This window comes from Tenebrio molitor, chromosome 3 (assembly GCF_963966145.1).
Source record: "Tenebrio molitor chromosome 3, icTenMoli1.1, whole genome shotgun sequence".
NCBI lineage: Eukaryota > Metazoa > Arthropoda > Insecta > Coleoptera > Tenebrionidae > Tenebrio > Tenebrio molitor.
Window position 1 is genome coordinate 14505193 of NC_091048.1, and position 17939 is coordinate 14523131.

Sequence of the window (17939 nt, forward strand, 5' to 3'; positions counted from 1 at the left end):
ATTACGTTTCTTTAAATAAATTACTATGGTCAGTAATAAGTGTTGTATTATGGGTAGTTCAAGTTCAACAAAACGTGGATCGAGATTGTTTAATGTTCCGAATGGTAAGTTATTTTATTTTTTATGGTCTTAACGTGATTGACGTTTGGGTTTTAGGGACAAAGAATATTATGCGAAGACAACAGTGGCTATTATTTTTTGAATGGTGTAACTACGCTCAAGAAGTGCTGATCAAGCTTGCAATTCTAACAGGCAACTCTTCAAAAATAAAGATATTTCAACTGGTATAGTTTTCCCATTTATAATTTGGTTTTACTACCAGCCCTGTTGTAAGGGTGTTAAATACCCCGACAATAGGCAACTACCGCCATAAATCCTAGCACTGTAAAAGAAGGTCTGTTGTCTGACCAGGTTACAATATCTTCACTATCGCCAAAACCACAACCCCAGCCCCTAATAATTACAATTGCACTGCCATAAAACCAAATTATAAATGGGAAAACTATACCTATTGTAGTTTTCTTTTTGGGTTCAGGCAATGGACCTTTACATTTATAAGAGATGGAAAATGTGCGCGTGAGATCTGCGCATTGTGAGAGAACAGTTGACCGCTACACTTATTTCCATTGGTTTAACTCGTCCAAGTTATTTTACCTAACGGTCAACATCTTTGTTGTCTCACAGGACGCAGAATTACTTTACGCAGTGACGTCACTGTGCGACAAAGACCAATAAGACCATCCTTATTTGTAAAGGTCCATTAACAATCTTTCCTGTATTTCGATACATCTTATGAAGATGTCTAATTAATTTAAAAAATGTCAGCATAACGCATAACCTAACTTTTTTGACGTTAAAAGACTGCTGTTATTCTGCCAAACAAAATTCCTTGAAACTGATGTCTTCCTCGTCGCACCTACAACATTTGCATTTGTTATCTTTGTTCCACAATAAACTCACGCAAGGAATGTAATGGCGCTACCTTAACACCTAGTGTGTTGATCTAGTGACCTTACCATAATATGCTACAAAGCGGCAAAAATCAAATATATTCGAGTTCCACAGGACTCTTGATATATGTTCTTTTATACACTCTGTATAAAATAACTACAAAATAACCAACAATAAATAAACGTGCCGATTTTTTTGTTTTTTTCTGTTTCTGTCATTTCAATAGAGAGAAAGCGAGGGAGGAAATCGTGACGTCACCTCAAAATCGTAAAAATTGGACTATAGTATAGGCGTTAAAGAGTCAATTGTGAACGCACCATTCGTATAAAAGGTAAGATTTAAACAGCTCATCCGTGATCCGTAACCTGTGTAGTGCGTTCACAATCGACTCTTCAGCGCTTACTACGAGGTGAAATTAAAAAAAAGAACACCCGATATGTGAGGTATGTATCGTTAGCTAGTATTATAGTTTTATTTTCATTAAATTTTCTTTATCCTCAAGCGGCCGAAAATCGTGCCATGGAATTTTTTATCAGAGCGGAGTAGAAATACTTCGAGTCCAACGAGTAGAAGTGTCCACAAGCGGCTCGACCGTGTCAAATGTAAGGTCATTTGAAACATTTATCACGATTTATTTATCAATTACAATTATCAATACACGAAATATTTAATAATTAAATTATCTCTATTAAAAAAAAGTCTCTAAAAAAGCGAAATAACGAAATTATTACCCAATATTTAACCGGTTTCACTCTATTATATCACGAGTCGCCCGTTGTGGGCGTGTCCATGGCATGTCGATGTCAGATGTCAAAATCAAAAATAGCGCAAGATGACCGTTCAGTGTTAAAAAGTAAACAGTTTTTTTCGATATTTTAAAACGACCTCTTGATTCCTTTATTGGTTTATTGAGACGTATTCTGTAACTGCTCCGCTAAATTTTAAAATAGATCAAAATAGCTTTAAAAAGAAATGAATAAGCATTAAAAAAATGTTTGAAACTTTTATGAAACGTAATACACGAAAAATAATATGTCAGTTGTGAAAGAGAAAAGGCACTTAAAACAAATTACATTGTAATAGTTTTAGACTGGAAAAAAGAAATTCCACTTTAATATTTTTTATTTGTGGCGACCTCTATCGACGCACCACAACACGCACGTGTCGACACTAGGGGGAGCCAAACCGAAGGGATAAAAGACGTCGCATCCCTTAGGGTGCGTACAGACTACGCGAACCGAGCATGTAATGTAACATGTAATGTAATGCTCGTCGCAAAATTGGTGCCACGAACAGCCGACGAACCGAGCGCGCAACGAACAGCTTCTATACTCCGTTCAATGATAGATCGCACGCCTTTTCACAGACACAGAGACGAGTGTCTATGCTGCAAAAAGTCGAATAGCGCACATAACATTTGTTTATCATTAAATCATACTCGAAGAATAAATAATTCAACTTCATTCAGATTCACAGCTGTAATTCTGTTAACAACATCATAGGCTTAGGAAAACTACTGGCGAGAGTGCACGTTTCTCAGGTCCTCTCGGGCTGTTGATGTTGCTATGGAAACTTTAAAAAACGCGCGTTTTTGAAAGTTGGATTTATACACACTGAGGCGTGCTTTAATGAAGTAAAATAGGTTACCAATAAAAAAAATATAACCATCACGGGTGCTGTGCCCGTATTTCGGCGATGGTCAGAATAAAATGGATGCCCGTTTTGGGGCCGATTTCTAATTTTACCTGAAAAGGTAGGAGGTTGCAAGGAAGGGATTCGTCGCTAAAGTGTGCTTTCAAAATAAAATTTTTATTCTCCGGCGAAGGTACAAGTAGTATCTTTTTTCGAGACTTTCGGTCCTATCATTGTCAATAATTTGTCAAAGTCTGTAGGAGACATTCTTGTAAAATTTTTATAATGTTCACTGACATGTTGAAATTTTAAATCTTGCATAAGTTCATTACCGACGCGTTTTCTATAGAGTTCGGTTCGCCACCAACGTCGCCGCTTCTTGTCTTTTTTAATCATATTGCACCCATCGTAAAATTAAAAAAAAAAAGGCAAAGCCATAACTGCACATCTCCGGAGAAAGTAGGTAGAATGTTGGTTATTTTTTAGTTTTGGTACCGAAAATAGACTCCGTGTCATAAAAAAAAAACGAATTATAGTTTAAAAAAATTAAATTATATTCGAAGGTAAAATAATAAGAATTTTTTTATCAGATTTAACAAATTAGGTCGCGTTATTTTTGGCAAGATTAATTCCAGAATTCAAACTTTAACGTTAATTATTTATTTTTAATACTTACAGTTATTAAAAACACAATTATTAAAAACAATTTGGGAATCTGACAGGCGTACATGCAATTTTATTCGTTTTTGACAGAAGACAAACTAGGAAGACGATTTATCCGCGATAAACATTTTTGATTGGATGAAAACAAGCGCTGAACACCCACGTTTGAAGTATGTGGGAATTAATCTGTAGTAATATAACAATAATTGACTTAAACATCGGATTGATTTGCGAAGCTGATGGCATGCTCCATCTCGACTTATGCATTTTTACAACAAATTGACACAATTCGCATTATTTTAGAAAATGTGAAACTTATTTATTAGCTACTGTAAAGAGTTGCTTTCAACAATAATAACCTATTTGTTTTGTTCAGCATAAATGAAATGCATAAAAAACTACAGTGTTTCATTTGACAATCAAGACCGTTTAAATAAGGGACAAAAACTAATGGTAACTGAAATTGTTGGAGATTAGATTTATGAGTTTATGACTGTGGTCAGCTCCCTTTGTCGAGATGCGTTTGTGAATGGCGCTTTGTGTTCGTCAGAAAACCGACAGTGAGCGGAGCACTGCGAACCGTTCGTGGCGCGCATGCGCTCTCGAGGTTCACAGCTTCGCCGTCCAAATCAGACGAATGCTTCCTTGTAATTTATTTAAAGAGTGTAGTAAGTTATGGTATGTATTTAATAAAATGTATGGATCACCATATTTGTAAGACAGCCTAACAAATTAATGAGTAAATGTTATAATCAACAGCAACTTCGCTCCTACCTTTTCAGGTAAAATTAGAAATCGGCCCCAAAATGGGCATTCAGTTATTCTGACGGACAAGCACCCATGATGCTTAATAATATTTTTGCATCATCGGAACTACATATTAATAAATAGATAAAATTTTCTTTTTAATTTATTAAATTGTTTGATTTTTCCAAAGAAGGCATTTTTTTACATTTTTCATACTAGTTTATGGCCCATTGCTCTGCACCCGATGCCGAATCTAAACAATAATTTCTTCTGTGATTACTTACCGTCTTTTGATAAGTAAACATGTTCATGAAATCGGTAAACACGTGAAAATGACCGGTGGTGCAAAAACGTTTTCTACTGACAAATTGTCATTACAAAAGTTTACCTGTAAAATGGTAAAGAAAAAAAAATTTCTTCATTTTCTTCATTGTTGTAGCTACGGTGCGATCAATTAAAAAATAAATCGAGTCGGCGTGTTACCTATGGCAACCCATGCTATAGCATAGGCTTCAAAGAAAACTCGATTTATTTTTTAAATGATCGCTCGGTACTTTTAATTCGTTAAACAAACTTCTGAACTAACAATATTTGCGTTAATACTTGCCTGCCTTAAATTGAGATTGCATATCGAAAACGCGTATTCTTTTTGGAGATTTTTGGGTCCTATTTTGGTTAGTAAATTCTCACCGTCTGTGGGAGACATTCTATTAAAAATTTTATGCTGTCCGCTAATATGTTGGAACTTTAAATCTTTATAAAGTTCGTCGAGCCTTTTTCTCTTTTTTCATCAGATTCCACATAATTCTTACAGCATCACTACACAGAATTGAAGCTAACGGTTTTTCGTTATCACTCTTATCACATACAGGTCGCTAAAAAGTATCGATACAGCTAAATATTTTCAAAACGGTTTAGCAGAGCTCGTTGAAATTTGGCACACAGCTAGAAGTGTTTAAATTCTATAGGCTGATATTTTTTTCAATTTTATAACATCTTTTATTTTGAAGATACAAAGCCAACTTGATTTTTTTTAAATGGCACGAGAGGTCAAATTTAACACCGTTAAAAAGAATATTTTTTTGTGAATCCAGTGATGTAGCACATGCATATCTCAATTTACTCGAAACTTTATAAAAAAATTATCGAATTAATAAAATTTGAAAAAATTTGACCTTTGGAATGTTTTTTTAGCCATTGTTAATCCTTTGCCGCCTGCACTTTGACCAAAAAATTAATAAAAGTAAATAATAAATGTAGAAGTAAGACATTTAACTGAAACAGATACATAAAAGATAAAAAGTTTAAACCCGAAATACATAATTTTTAAGCAAAAAAAAATTTTTAAAATGGCGGCGATGTGAGCATGTGTTACATCACTGAATTCACAAAAAATACTCTTTTCAAAAATATTACATTTAAGTCCTCCGTGCCATTTAAAAAAAAACAAGTTAGCCTTGCATCTTTAAAATAAATGACGTTAAAAAATTTAAAAAACTATCAAATGATAAAACTTAAACACTTCTAGCTGTGTGCCAAATTTCAATGAGCTCTGCTAAACCGTTCTGAAAATATTTAGCTGAATCCATACTTTTTCGCGACCCTGTATAATGTAGCTGTAATGACACGCAACCTCGGAACTATCGAACTGAACTGAGACGATTATAAAAAAAATCACTTAAAAACATAACGCACTGAAACATACAAAACTCTCCATCCCGCCAGTAGTTATCCTATGCCTATGATGTTGTTTACAGAATTACAGCTGTGACTCTATTTGAAGTTTCAGTACAGGTATTTTCAATAATTGTTATAAACTGTTGTTGGAATTATTTATTCTTCGAGTATTAATGATATAGCAAAAGTGTAGACACTCGTCTCTGTGTCTGTAAAAAAGTGTGCAATCTATCATCAGTGGACAGAGTATAGCTGTTCGTTGCGTGCTCGGTTCGTCGGCTGTTCGTGGCACCAATTTTGCGACGAGCATTACATTACATGTTACATTACATGCTCGGTTCGCGTAGTCTGTACGGGCCCTTAGACTCGCTCTCTCGCCGATCAACTTCAACCACGGCACCACCAACCACGCCGTTCACCATTTTGTCATTGATTGTTATCTTTTGTTATCGTTATTTGTTATTGTTGTTACATTAAACTCAAATCACCCATCAAGCCGTCTCATTCATTCCGGACCAACAAAGTACTCCACATATTATACTTGAATCATAATCCCTGTTTTTGACACTAAAATGCGTGCGAAAAAGGGCCTTTAAAACACTAAAGCTTTAAGGGTTGCTTAGGTAACAACAAATTCACCTACATTTTGAACAATGATAAATACACATTTTTACACAATTTACATGACAACGAAACAACAACAATTGACCATTTCTATATCAACGATTAATGACTCAGATTACTGCGGAAAAGGTATTTCAATTTCCTTTTTTTTGTTATAATTTTCAGATTGTAGTGCGGATATAATAAAAAATAGCGTATGATACAAGTTTATAAGGAAGTCTTAAAAGCACTTGCGACGTTAAAAGCACTCCGCTACGCATCGTGCACTTAAACTCGTCGCGCGTGCTTCCTTATAAACTTGTATCATAATATACCATTAACACGCTCTCTAAATACAGTTTGCACGAAAAAACGATACATTGATCGCACTTTGAGAAAAAAGACAAAAAGACTCTTTTATACAAAATCAACAAATGCTACAGAATTCTTGACCCAAGAAGACGTACAAATCGAGAAAGATACCCCTACTTGAAATGGGAATGTTTTGACAGTTTTCCTAAAGTTTAGAACATAATAAAAGTAACTAGCTATTCTTAAAATGATAAAGTGATATCTCGGTGTACTTGCTTGAGTTTTTTGAAACAGTATACATATTTGTAAACATTCTTTAGGTAGGTTAGTCATTTTGCGACAAGCAAAGGTACCCATCGAAGCAAAAAGTGTACCTCTTGGCCTGAAAAGGAAGAGAGCCAGAGCAAAAAGGGCTCCAATAATTCAGTAGTAATTTTCCCTTCACATTTTGTTTGTATCTTTAATAGTTATGTAATAGTCATTTTTATTGTGGGGGAGATGCGTCAGCCGAGGCCCCACAGGTGCGAGCACTTCCAAAACATTTTCTAGCCGTATAATACCTACACAAAAAAATTTCGACGGACCTTTTATTTAAAGCAAAATATAATCATTTTTGTTAAAAAATTACTGGATAGGGAATTTAATTTTCTTCTATTAGCAACATAAAGAACCCAAGAAGCGACTGTCACGACAAAAGTCAATCAATTCCTCAAATATTCAACTCTCTCTTATTCCTAAGCCATCGCTTGATAACCCCCTCGGCATCTATTGCTATTTACAATGTACAGCTTGCGATAAAGGATACAAATTTGTCCGACATCAATATTTCACACTTGAAAAATTCTACAAAAATTCCAGACATTGACATTCTGTGCCGCCAACCTAAAATTTTTCATAAAAAATTCCTGTTTCGACATTCTTGCCTAGGCAGGAAAATGCCATTTTTCAGAAGATTTAGGCGAATGGAAAATCACTTTTTCTATACGGAGGCCGAAAATAAGTAGTTTATTTAACTAGTTCGTGTGTAAATTGGGCTTTTTGCATGAGTGAGCCAGTTTAAAACGCGAATGAAACGAGCGTTTTGAAGGCTCACGAGTGCCAAAAAAGCCCAATTTACACACGAACGAGTTGAATACAAAGTTTTTTTGTTCTACGAGCCCCTTAAAGGCTCCAAATCGCTTAAAATCTTTAAAATTAGCTTGACGTTTCGTTTTGACAAGTTGTGACATTTAGCAAAATCCGTTCACACAAAAGAAAATACCAATCAAAGAGGTTGTTAAGACGATCTGATTTACACAAAAAAATTCTGACATTCGAATTATCTTAATGAAATTTTATTTTTTAAAACCTAAAACAATAATTGTGGACTTGACAGCAGAATTCTAACCTTAACTTTTTTACCTGACAAATGTAATGAAAAACTATACAGGGTGTTTTCGAAGTTGAGGTGTTCCTTTTAACCTGTGATAGTATGCGTTGTTCTAAAGAGTTTTAGCCAAAGTCACCTTAGTAAAATGTGTACGGCAATGAAGATACAATAAGTTAATTTTTTTGAAATTTTTGAAACCGGTCCTGCTCAAATTTGCGCTGATTTGTTGTAAATTAGAATTGACAAAAAAAAATCAAATGAGCATGGACGTTAATCAAAAATACTGTGAGAGTTGTCATCTAATTAGTCGGAATGGCTTTATCATTACGGAAATAATGAGCTCACAGATATGTTGCTAATGCATGGGCAATGTTATCACGTTATCAAAATGCAGCTGCGGCGTCCAGAGAGTACGCGGAGCGATTTCCAGAAAGACACCATCCTGGGCCACGTCAGTTATTAATCTAGGACAGCGGAGAAATAGACAGGACCGGACTCAAAATTTTAGAAAACAATAAAAATATACAATCAATTATCTCCCTTAATACAAACATTTTACTAAGAAGATTTAGGCTAAAATTCTTAAGAATAATGTATAGTATCTCGTGTTACAAGGAACTCCTCAACTTCGAAAACACCCTGTATAGAAAGATAAAAGTTGCCCATTGTCCATAAATGAATATATGGGATAAAAATTATTTGCTTACACAGGTTTGTAGTGTTTTTAGAGCCATTTGGTTTGCTGTATAATTCTTTTCATTTGGGTCATCATTAGCAAAGTTGTACCGTGGACCGTTTTTTTTAAGACAGCTTGTACATATTATTCAATTAAATGGTTTATTCCTTACCCACCTTTAACCTTTAACTAATACAGTGTGGAAACTTTAACTGGAATAAAATTCATAACTTGGACAAATAGGTGATATTTGTACAAAATCCCGAAACAGGTCGATTTTTGTTTTTCCTTGCCCACATTTTGGCGCAATTGGTTTTTGCAAATCTGCTCCCGGAAGCTCCCAGCCACCTCTAACTTTTTTTTTCCAAATGAAAGGGTACGCCAAGTGATACCTCGTTTGAAAGCCCACTTCGCAAAGATTACAACGCACTATTTTATTCCTGAATACTTTCAAAACCTACGTGCTAAAAAAAAAAATTATGCAACGAATGTTCAAAATGGGCACAGTTTGTTTCTTGGTCAATTGCAGATAGTAACATGCATCCCTAACGTTTTATAACATTTTCGGTGTGATTTTCATGCCTAAAACCGAACAGTATTGAAAATCTTAGGCAACGTATTAGAAATGAAATTAAGCAAATCACACCGGAAATGTTACAAAACGCAAGGGATGCATGTTACTACCGATTTGCAATTTGCCAAGAAAAAAACGGTGCCCATTTTGAGCATTTATTGCATTAAACAGAATTCAGTTTATAAAATTGGACTCATTTTTTTAGCACGTGGGTTTGAAAATATTCAGGAAATAAATAGTGCGTTGTATTCCTTGCGAAGTGGGCTTTCAAACAAAGTGTCACTTGGCATAACGTTCCATTTGAAAAAAAAAGTTAGGGGTGGTGGAGCTTCCGAGAGCAGATATGCAAAAACTATTTGCGCCAAAATATGGGCAAGAAAAAAGAAAAATCGACCTGTTTCGGGATTTTTTACAAAAACCGCCTATGTCCAAGTTATGAATTTTATTCCAGTTAAAGTTTCCACACTGTATTTTATCAATTGGAAGGTAAATTAATGCAAAACTGATAATTGATCTAGGTACAAAGGATTTCAAACCATCTTTAATTTCTTGAGTATCCAAAATATCGCAAAAGTATTGAGTATCGCAAAAATCAAGCGCATTTGAGGAAAAAATCATTGACTGAAAAGTGGCAGATCGTTAAACGCATCGAAAGGCCTCAAGGTTTGACAGCTATCATCTACCACAGGACATAGACACATGATCATCGACCCGTGTCCGTGTCATGTTGTTTGCCTATTTACGAAATTGGCCCACTATCTACCACACAATGGCTAAAATAAACTATAGTTGGGACAACCAACATATACAGGTGTGGCACAACTCACGCCCCAGAGGAAACTGACTTGTGCCGACAGCAATAACATTACTGGAAAGACTGATTCTTTTTTCTTATCTGCTTTTTCAATCGAGTTAGAAGCATATCAAATCCACCAATCCCATTAGTCAAGCGCGGAAAAACTATTATCATTCTACTCAAAATACGGGGTGATCAAATAGGACTGTTTAAGTTGGTAACACTGAATTGTATTTTAAATTGTATAACAGGAGTAACTTTCGGTTGTTGATGGCTTGTCGTTGTTAATGCTATACCTACATCAGATATTTGTCAAATAAACCAACAAAACATACCCGGTTGCAGTGTTATAAATAACCGAAATATAAAATTTTCTTCATTGTACTGCCAACTTAAACAGTCCTTTTTGATCACCCGGTATCTTGTCGACTGTATTTTATTGTCAAATTTAGCACATTATTGCACTGTCAAAAAGTTTAGGTTAAGAATAATGTCAATAAATTTAATAAAAGTTGTCATCGTATAGCCCGCAACTATTAATACAAATTTATTATTGGGCGGAAGTCGTAAAGCAAACAACAAATGGTGGTTCTAAAAAGAACCGAGTTTAATAGAACGAAAGCAAATAATAACAAAGCGAAACGCAAACAAAACTCAAAGAAAGAAGAATTAAAGGAGATGCTCAAAATGTCCACCATTCATTTCGAGACACAGTTGTGCACGCCGTAGTAAGTCCTGACCATTTCAGGTGTAATTGTTCCAAAAGCTTCTTGTAATCTGTTTCGAAGATCCTCCTCGTTATGAATGGGTCGGTTGTAAACAACGTTTTTCACGTACCCCCATAAGAAAAAATCCAGAGGATTGAGATCCGGAGATCGTGCAGGCCAGTGGCGTGGACCACCTCGTCCGATCCAACGATTAGGATACATTCGATTCAAAATACCTTGCACATTGCGACTGAAATGGGGTGGTGCCCCGTCATGTTGCAACCACTGATTTACGAGAAAAATCAATGGAATATTTTCAAGTAAATGAGCCAGTTCCATGTTTAAAAACTTTGCGTACTTTGCTCCTGTTAAACGCATAGGGAATTCAAAAGGTCCGATCTGAAAATAAAGAATACCTAAACACGCTTTCTTTATTTTTTACAATCTTGACTTACCACTGAATCTCCCATTAGCCCTGACCACAAATTTACGGAAAATCGACGCTGAAATGCACGGGGATAAGTAGCCCTTGGATTATCGTATGACCAGACATGCAAATTTCGATGATTAAAACATCCCTGCCGACCAAAACTTGATTCGTCCGAAAACAAGATCCGTGAAATAAAATTTTCATCTTCTGCCGCTTTATTAAGCAACCAAACACAAAAATTTCTTCGAGCAGGGTAATCTTCTGGTTCGAGATGTTGCACACGAGTATAGTGGAAAGGATGAGGTCTGCTCTGATTTAAAACGCGATGTACCGATCTGCTGGAGATATCTGCCTCTTGGGAAATTTCTCTTATACTCCTAGTTCCATCTTCTTCACGATATTCAGTATTGCCTCTTCATTAGCCAAGGTACGTGCGGTTCGTGCACCTCCGCCAATTTCATTTCGATTCGGTAAAACTTTCTCTGTTTCTTGAGCCCTAGCAAGTACTCTCAAAATTGTTTTGTGATCAGGAGAAGGTCGGTCAGGAAAACGATCAGAGAAAATTCTTGTTACCTCCCTAGCGTTCCGTCCGCATTTTCCAAAGATAATCAACATAATCGGCAGCTGAATACATCTCGGCAGAGTTTTGCAACACGATTTCAGATCTTGAGAAAACACAATGACAAATTAAAATGTTTAAATTGTCTAGATGACAAACATCTACCAAAAAAAGCAGTAGACCATTTGATTATAAAAAGTTTAACGTTAAGTATTCGATAATATTCGATTGCGTAGCGACCAATTAAGTCCTCGATGGTATTCTCGTCTGATTGATCAATTTCGCAATGTCTTTTCTGGCTTATTTTGAGAGTAAAAAAAATATAGTTTTTAATTTACGTTTCAGCGTAATCCCACGAATTTTCCAGTCTTCTGTGGGGCGTCAGTCCTGCCAGATAGCAAGGTTGGTACAACTGACTAATTTGTATAGTAGGTTGCCTCGTTGCCATTTAAAACAACAGTTTGAATTTTCCCCCCGCAAAAGTTACTCGTGACGTCATAATGCACTAAACTTTTACTATAGTCCAATTTTTACCCTTTTGCGATGGCCCTACCCACACAGTTGCCACATAAATTTTCGTACAGAGTTGCCATACTTGGCCACAAACATTTTGAATTACCCAATACAGGCTGTTTGATGAAAAACGCCTCAACCCATAACTTTTTTATTTATGACCGGATTTCAATGAACAAAAAAATCAAAGGTATGGTTTTTCAAGCGCTACAAAATAGCCATAAAATATATTTTTTCGGCCTCCGTCTAGAAACACTGATGTTTCATGCGTCTAAATCGTCTGGAAACTAGCATTTCCCTGCCTAGGCAAGAAAATCGAAACAGGAATTTTTAATGAAAGATTTTAGGTTGGCAGCACAAAATGTCAATGTCATGTGGAATTTTTGTACAATTTTTTAAGTGTAAAATATTGATGTCGGGCAAATTTGTATCCTTTATCGCAAGCTATACATTGTGTATAGCAGTAGAGGCCCAGGGGGTATCAAGCGGCGTCTTAGTAATAACAGAGAGGACGACGACGGTTTTGAATATTTGAAGAATTGACTGCTTTGGTCGTGACTGTCGCTTCTTGGATCCTTTATGTTGCCAATGAAAGAAAAATAAATTCCCCATTCGGTAATTTTTTAACAAAAATTATTATATTTTGCTTTAAATAAATTGTCGGCCGAAAAAATTTTGTGTATTACACGGCTAGAAAATGTTTTGCAAGTGCTCGCACTAGTGCCGCCTCGGCTGCCGCCTCTGCTCCACAAACCATGCTTGCACTTGCAAAATAGCATTTTCTAGCCTTGTGATACAAATAACTATTTTTTTGGCGTTATCTTCAATAGCTAACGATAGTCAACTTTTTTTTTTAAATGGACACATGTAGTTTTTTAGGCTTGGTCTGGTAAGGTTTTTTTTTCTGAATCTAATGATGTATTGAAAGTTATCATTTGGTTCATAGCTAACTGAAAAAAAAAAAACAATTTTTTGTGGTTCAGCTAATTATAAAATTTTTAAGAGTGCCGTGAAAAACAATCGGAATACAAAGTACGATGAATGTCATCTAAACGTCAGCTTAGAAATTTTCATCTGCTTTTTTAAACTTTTTTTATTTAAGTATAAAATAACAACATTGTCAGTCATGCAGGATAGCAGTCATTTGACTATTATTTTATGTTCGAATGTAATAAAAATCGTAATTAGTCAAAAACAAAAATTTAATAGAAAACATAATAATAATTATTATTATTATTCATGTTTTTCAAGAAAATAATATTAACACTTTTCAAGATTGCGCCTGAAAATTTTCAAACTCACACTTGACATTTGTTGCTATTTGTATTCCAATTGTTTTTCACAGCACACTCGAAAATTTCATAATAAGCTGAACCACAATTAAAAATTGTTTTATTTTTTTTTCAGTCAGCTATGAACCAAACGATAACTTTTAATACATCATTAGATTCAGAAAAAAATACTTTACCAGACTAAGTCTAAAAAACTACATGTGTCCATTAAAAAAAAAAAAAGTTGACTATCGGTAGCTACTGAAAATATTTTATGGCTGCTTCGTAGCACATGAAAAACCATATCTTTGGTTTTTTTGTTCATTCAAGTCGGATAATAAATAAAAATTCTGGATTTAGATAACACATTGGTAGTTGAAATTCAAAAAGGTATATTATTATACTCATGTCACATGTGAGGAAGTTCTTTAACATTGACACAGAACATAATACACAACAAAGTCAAAATGCGGAGGCGAGACGCCGGTAATTATGTTGATAAGCACTGCACTATTACTTGATAGTAATATCCGTAATAGTGTATGTACTCCGGCAAAATTGCCGTGCCGCCGGGTGGAGGTGGGATACGAAAAAAAAAGTTATGGGTTGAGGCGGTTTTTATCAAACAGCCTGTATACTTAAATAATTTTGCAATTTATTTGACAATGTCAATTTAAACAAATGATTAATTTGAAAAATCAAAATATCATAGATACCGACCGGGCAGTATGAAAATAACTAGTGATTTAACCAACCTAACAACTCCAATTTTGATTTTGACAGACTTTAGCTGATACTATTCTACGGTGTGATCAAGAATAACTGTCTGTTGGTAACAATGAAATTTGGCAAATTTGAAATTTACCATCAAAGGTTCATTTTTGCAATAGCATAAAAATAAATGTTGGAGTTTGGCAATTTTACCCTTTGGTGTTGCCATGTGTTGTGTTATATAGTAGGCACATAATAACAAAACAATTGTATTTTTTAACGAGTTGTCATAATAAAGAATTTCGTGTTCGCTAAACCTGTATTTCTGATTTACTGAAACTCTCACTATAAGCGCTATAACCAAAAATGTTTTTAATGTCGTCTCAAGTTAAAAAAATCCAGTCAGTGCCAATTACGAGACAAAAAACACCAGTAGGTACTTTTCAATTGTTTCATTCCCAACAGACTGAGTCATTGTTGATCACGCTGTATAACAACTTTTATTGGCTTTTAAGATATTTTTTGCTGTATTTTGCTGAAACTTTCATTAGACCCAACTTACTGGTTGGCATTTTCCAACCTTTGAATAGAAGTTGAAGTTTTGTATTCTGAGAAAGATTTTCACTCCAGAAAATTAGCCTTATGCCTTTTTTCTACATTATGTCGTCATCTAGAAGTTTCAAACAGAACGCATAGCGGAGCGGCCTGTCTCTTCGAACAAATTTTATATTTAAAATATTTACGGATCTTGAGTGATCATTTGCTTCCTTAAATTGTTCTACACCATGGACAGTGCCTATACGAAAACGATACAAGGTTTTCGGGTGAAGTCATTTGCCGAAAATGCTGAAACAGGTCCATTTTTATTTCTTTTAATGCCTCACTTGTTCATGACGTCATCTATTTTTGAGTTATGACGTCATCACCATTTTTTTTTAATTACAACCCCACTTTTTTCTTCTGTTTCTGATAGACCCTCGGACTAGCTAAACGATGAATGAAAAAAATTGGTACTTTACATAATAATATATTTGGGAAAATGACAAATTTTACTTCAAAAATTTAATGTAAAAATTCTTTTGGGTTTATTTAAAATAAAAGATTATTTTATTTTAACAGAACAAACAATTTAGAGATTTACAGCAGAGAATTTGCGCTGAAATGGAACAAATCAGCCCTGATATTATTGAGCGGAGTGTACAAAGTGTCGGCGAGTGAATGAAAATTTTACTTTAAAAATTAAATTAAATTTTTTAAATAAAATTTGTCTTTTTCATTCATAGTTTAGGTAGTAGGAAGTCTATCAGAAACAAAAAAAAAAGTGGGGATTGTCATTTAAAAAAAATGATGACGACGTAACCAAAAATGGATGACGTTATGAACAAGTGAAGCAACCGAGGCCTCTACTTAAAATAAGCATTATGACTATGAGAAATAAAAATTGACCTGTTTCAGCATTTTCGACAAATGTCATTATTTTTTAAAATAACTGAATTTATTCCATAAGTAGTTTCCACACTGTATGATATCATAAGCGGTGAAATTTAGTCGGAAAAATTTTCAGATTGTACGGTCGCGATCAATAAATTTTGGACACTAGTATCATCGTGCTGTCATACATTCTAAAACGACCTTTATGTATAGTTTGTCCAGCGAGACACTGGTTGACATAAAAGTCACTAAATTCTACGTAGAGAAAGGAGTAGCTACCGCATGTAAAATTTGAAGTATATCCTTCAAGCAGTAACATTTTTGCCCTGAAATTATGCTATAATTAATGTATTCTAGTGCATTTTGTAGTATTGGGCTAATTTAATACAATTTAAAATCTCCCAATCTCTCTCTGGACGAAGTTTACTTATTAATTAATAACCTCAATTTTGATTGTTCTGTCAATTTTGAAAATGTGAAGCCAGATTTACCGAGAAAACATTCAAGAAGTTTTAAAAATCAGACAAATGGAGTATATATATATATTCGTATGAAGAAAATTACAATTAAAATTCGAAATTCATAAAATAATTATGGTAAATTATATGTTTTTAATTTGTTGTAGCCAATTTAGGGCGTCTTCGGTAAGTAGATGTAGTTTGGAGAAACCTTGCTGGAATTTAGTAAGGGGACATTCTTCCAAAATGTGTTGGATGGTTTCTTTTTCTGCACCGCATTCACAAGAAGGGTTTTCACGAATGGAGTAGAACGAGGTTTTAATTAATAAAAAATATAAAATAAATAAATAAAAATTAAAAACTTAATATTTTAAACAGGTGGCATACCGACAAATTGTAGACAAATTTGACAACAATGATTCATCATTCATGTGACAATTTTAATAAAACATGATTTAGAGTAATTTTTTAATGTGACAGAAGAATGATGTCGAAAATTTAATGATCGTAATAGTACGAGAGTTTGTCGCATAGCAATTTATCGACATTGTTAAAATCACGCGATAAATTGGTAACAAACTCATGGAAATCAATCGTAAAATTTTGCCACACAAAATTTTGCCACACAAAATTTTACCACGAATGATATTCGGAGGACTATTTCATGAATAAAACAAAACATTTTAAACAAATTTTTGCCTGTTTATTTGCTTGGCATATTAAACCTGTTGCTATGACAAAAATTTTTCCATTTAAAAACCCTCTAGCTTCGCGATTTCATTGCACCATACGATCTTGCAAAATTTTGATTAGATTAATTTTTTCAGATAAAATTTAGTATTCATTGTTGAGTGAGGGAATATGATTGGTTGAGATAAGTATGAAGTCGAAGGTAAAATAACAAGACCTAATTTTTTTATCGGATAAATTTTTCAATTTTTCGAAAACTTTTTGCTTTGCCAATTTTACGAATTGAATTTGGGTATTTTATTTTTATTCTGGTTAGGCCCGAGAACTTTAGCTCGAGGATTTTACCTTTTAATAAAAATGCCCAAATATCAACGAGTAAAATTGTCTAAAACACAAATGTTTAAGTGAGAATTGAAAAATTTATCAAATATTAAAATTAGGTACAGTTGGTTGCGAAACAAACGGAAAAAGAAAGTTTTCCTAATGTAAATTTGTTTTTGTCGATTTGTCAATTAATTGTCTACCTGAGAATAGTTATCAAATGACTTCTAAAAATGCCATTGAATTTTGACAATAATTCTAACCTATCTTTCGTAAGAAGGTTTCACACTATGAACAGATTGTAAAAATGTGTCAATTTTATTCTGTCAGTTCCCGTTTTTTTTTTGCAACCAACTGTAGTGTTATTTCAAACCTTCCCGCCGACGCCACATCATCAACCGTCGTCAAAACGGCGCCAGCCAATCGACGCCTATAAAAGATCGACGCCCGGCCAGAATTAATAAGAAGTTTTGCTTCCTCTGGGACTCAACTTCTCTAACCTCTCTCCTAGATACACTGCTTACTTTTTGGTTACTTGTATTTAAGCCTTTGTTAAATAAACAGCGAATATATTAAATCCCACAATTAGTTATTAAAAACAATTTGAAAATCTGACAGGAGTAGCATGCAATTATAATCACTTTTAACAGATGACAGAGTAGCAGGACGTTTTAATCGCGATAAACATTTTTGATTGGATAAAAGCAAGTGCTCTGATTGGCTGAACACCCACGTTTAATGTATGCGGGAATTAATCAAGTTAAAACTTCGGGTCAGTGCCAATTATGAGACAAAAAATAACTATACTTTTCAATTGTTTCTTTGCCAACAGACTCAGTCATTGTTGA

The 17939-nt window shown here is 34.4% G+C and overlaps 1 long non-coding RNA gene across 1 annotated transcript in view; it reads left to right on the forward strand.

The window, feature by feature from the left end:
- The window catches only part of LOC138125360 (uncharacterized), a 169467-nt gene that overhangs the window by 108877 nt on the left and 42651 nt on the right, over positions 1-17939 (forward strand). The gene's annotated exons all lie outside the window — the stretch shown is intronic.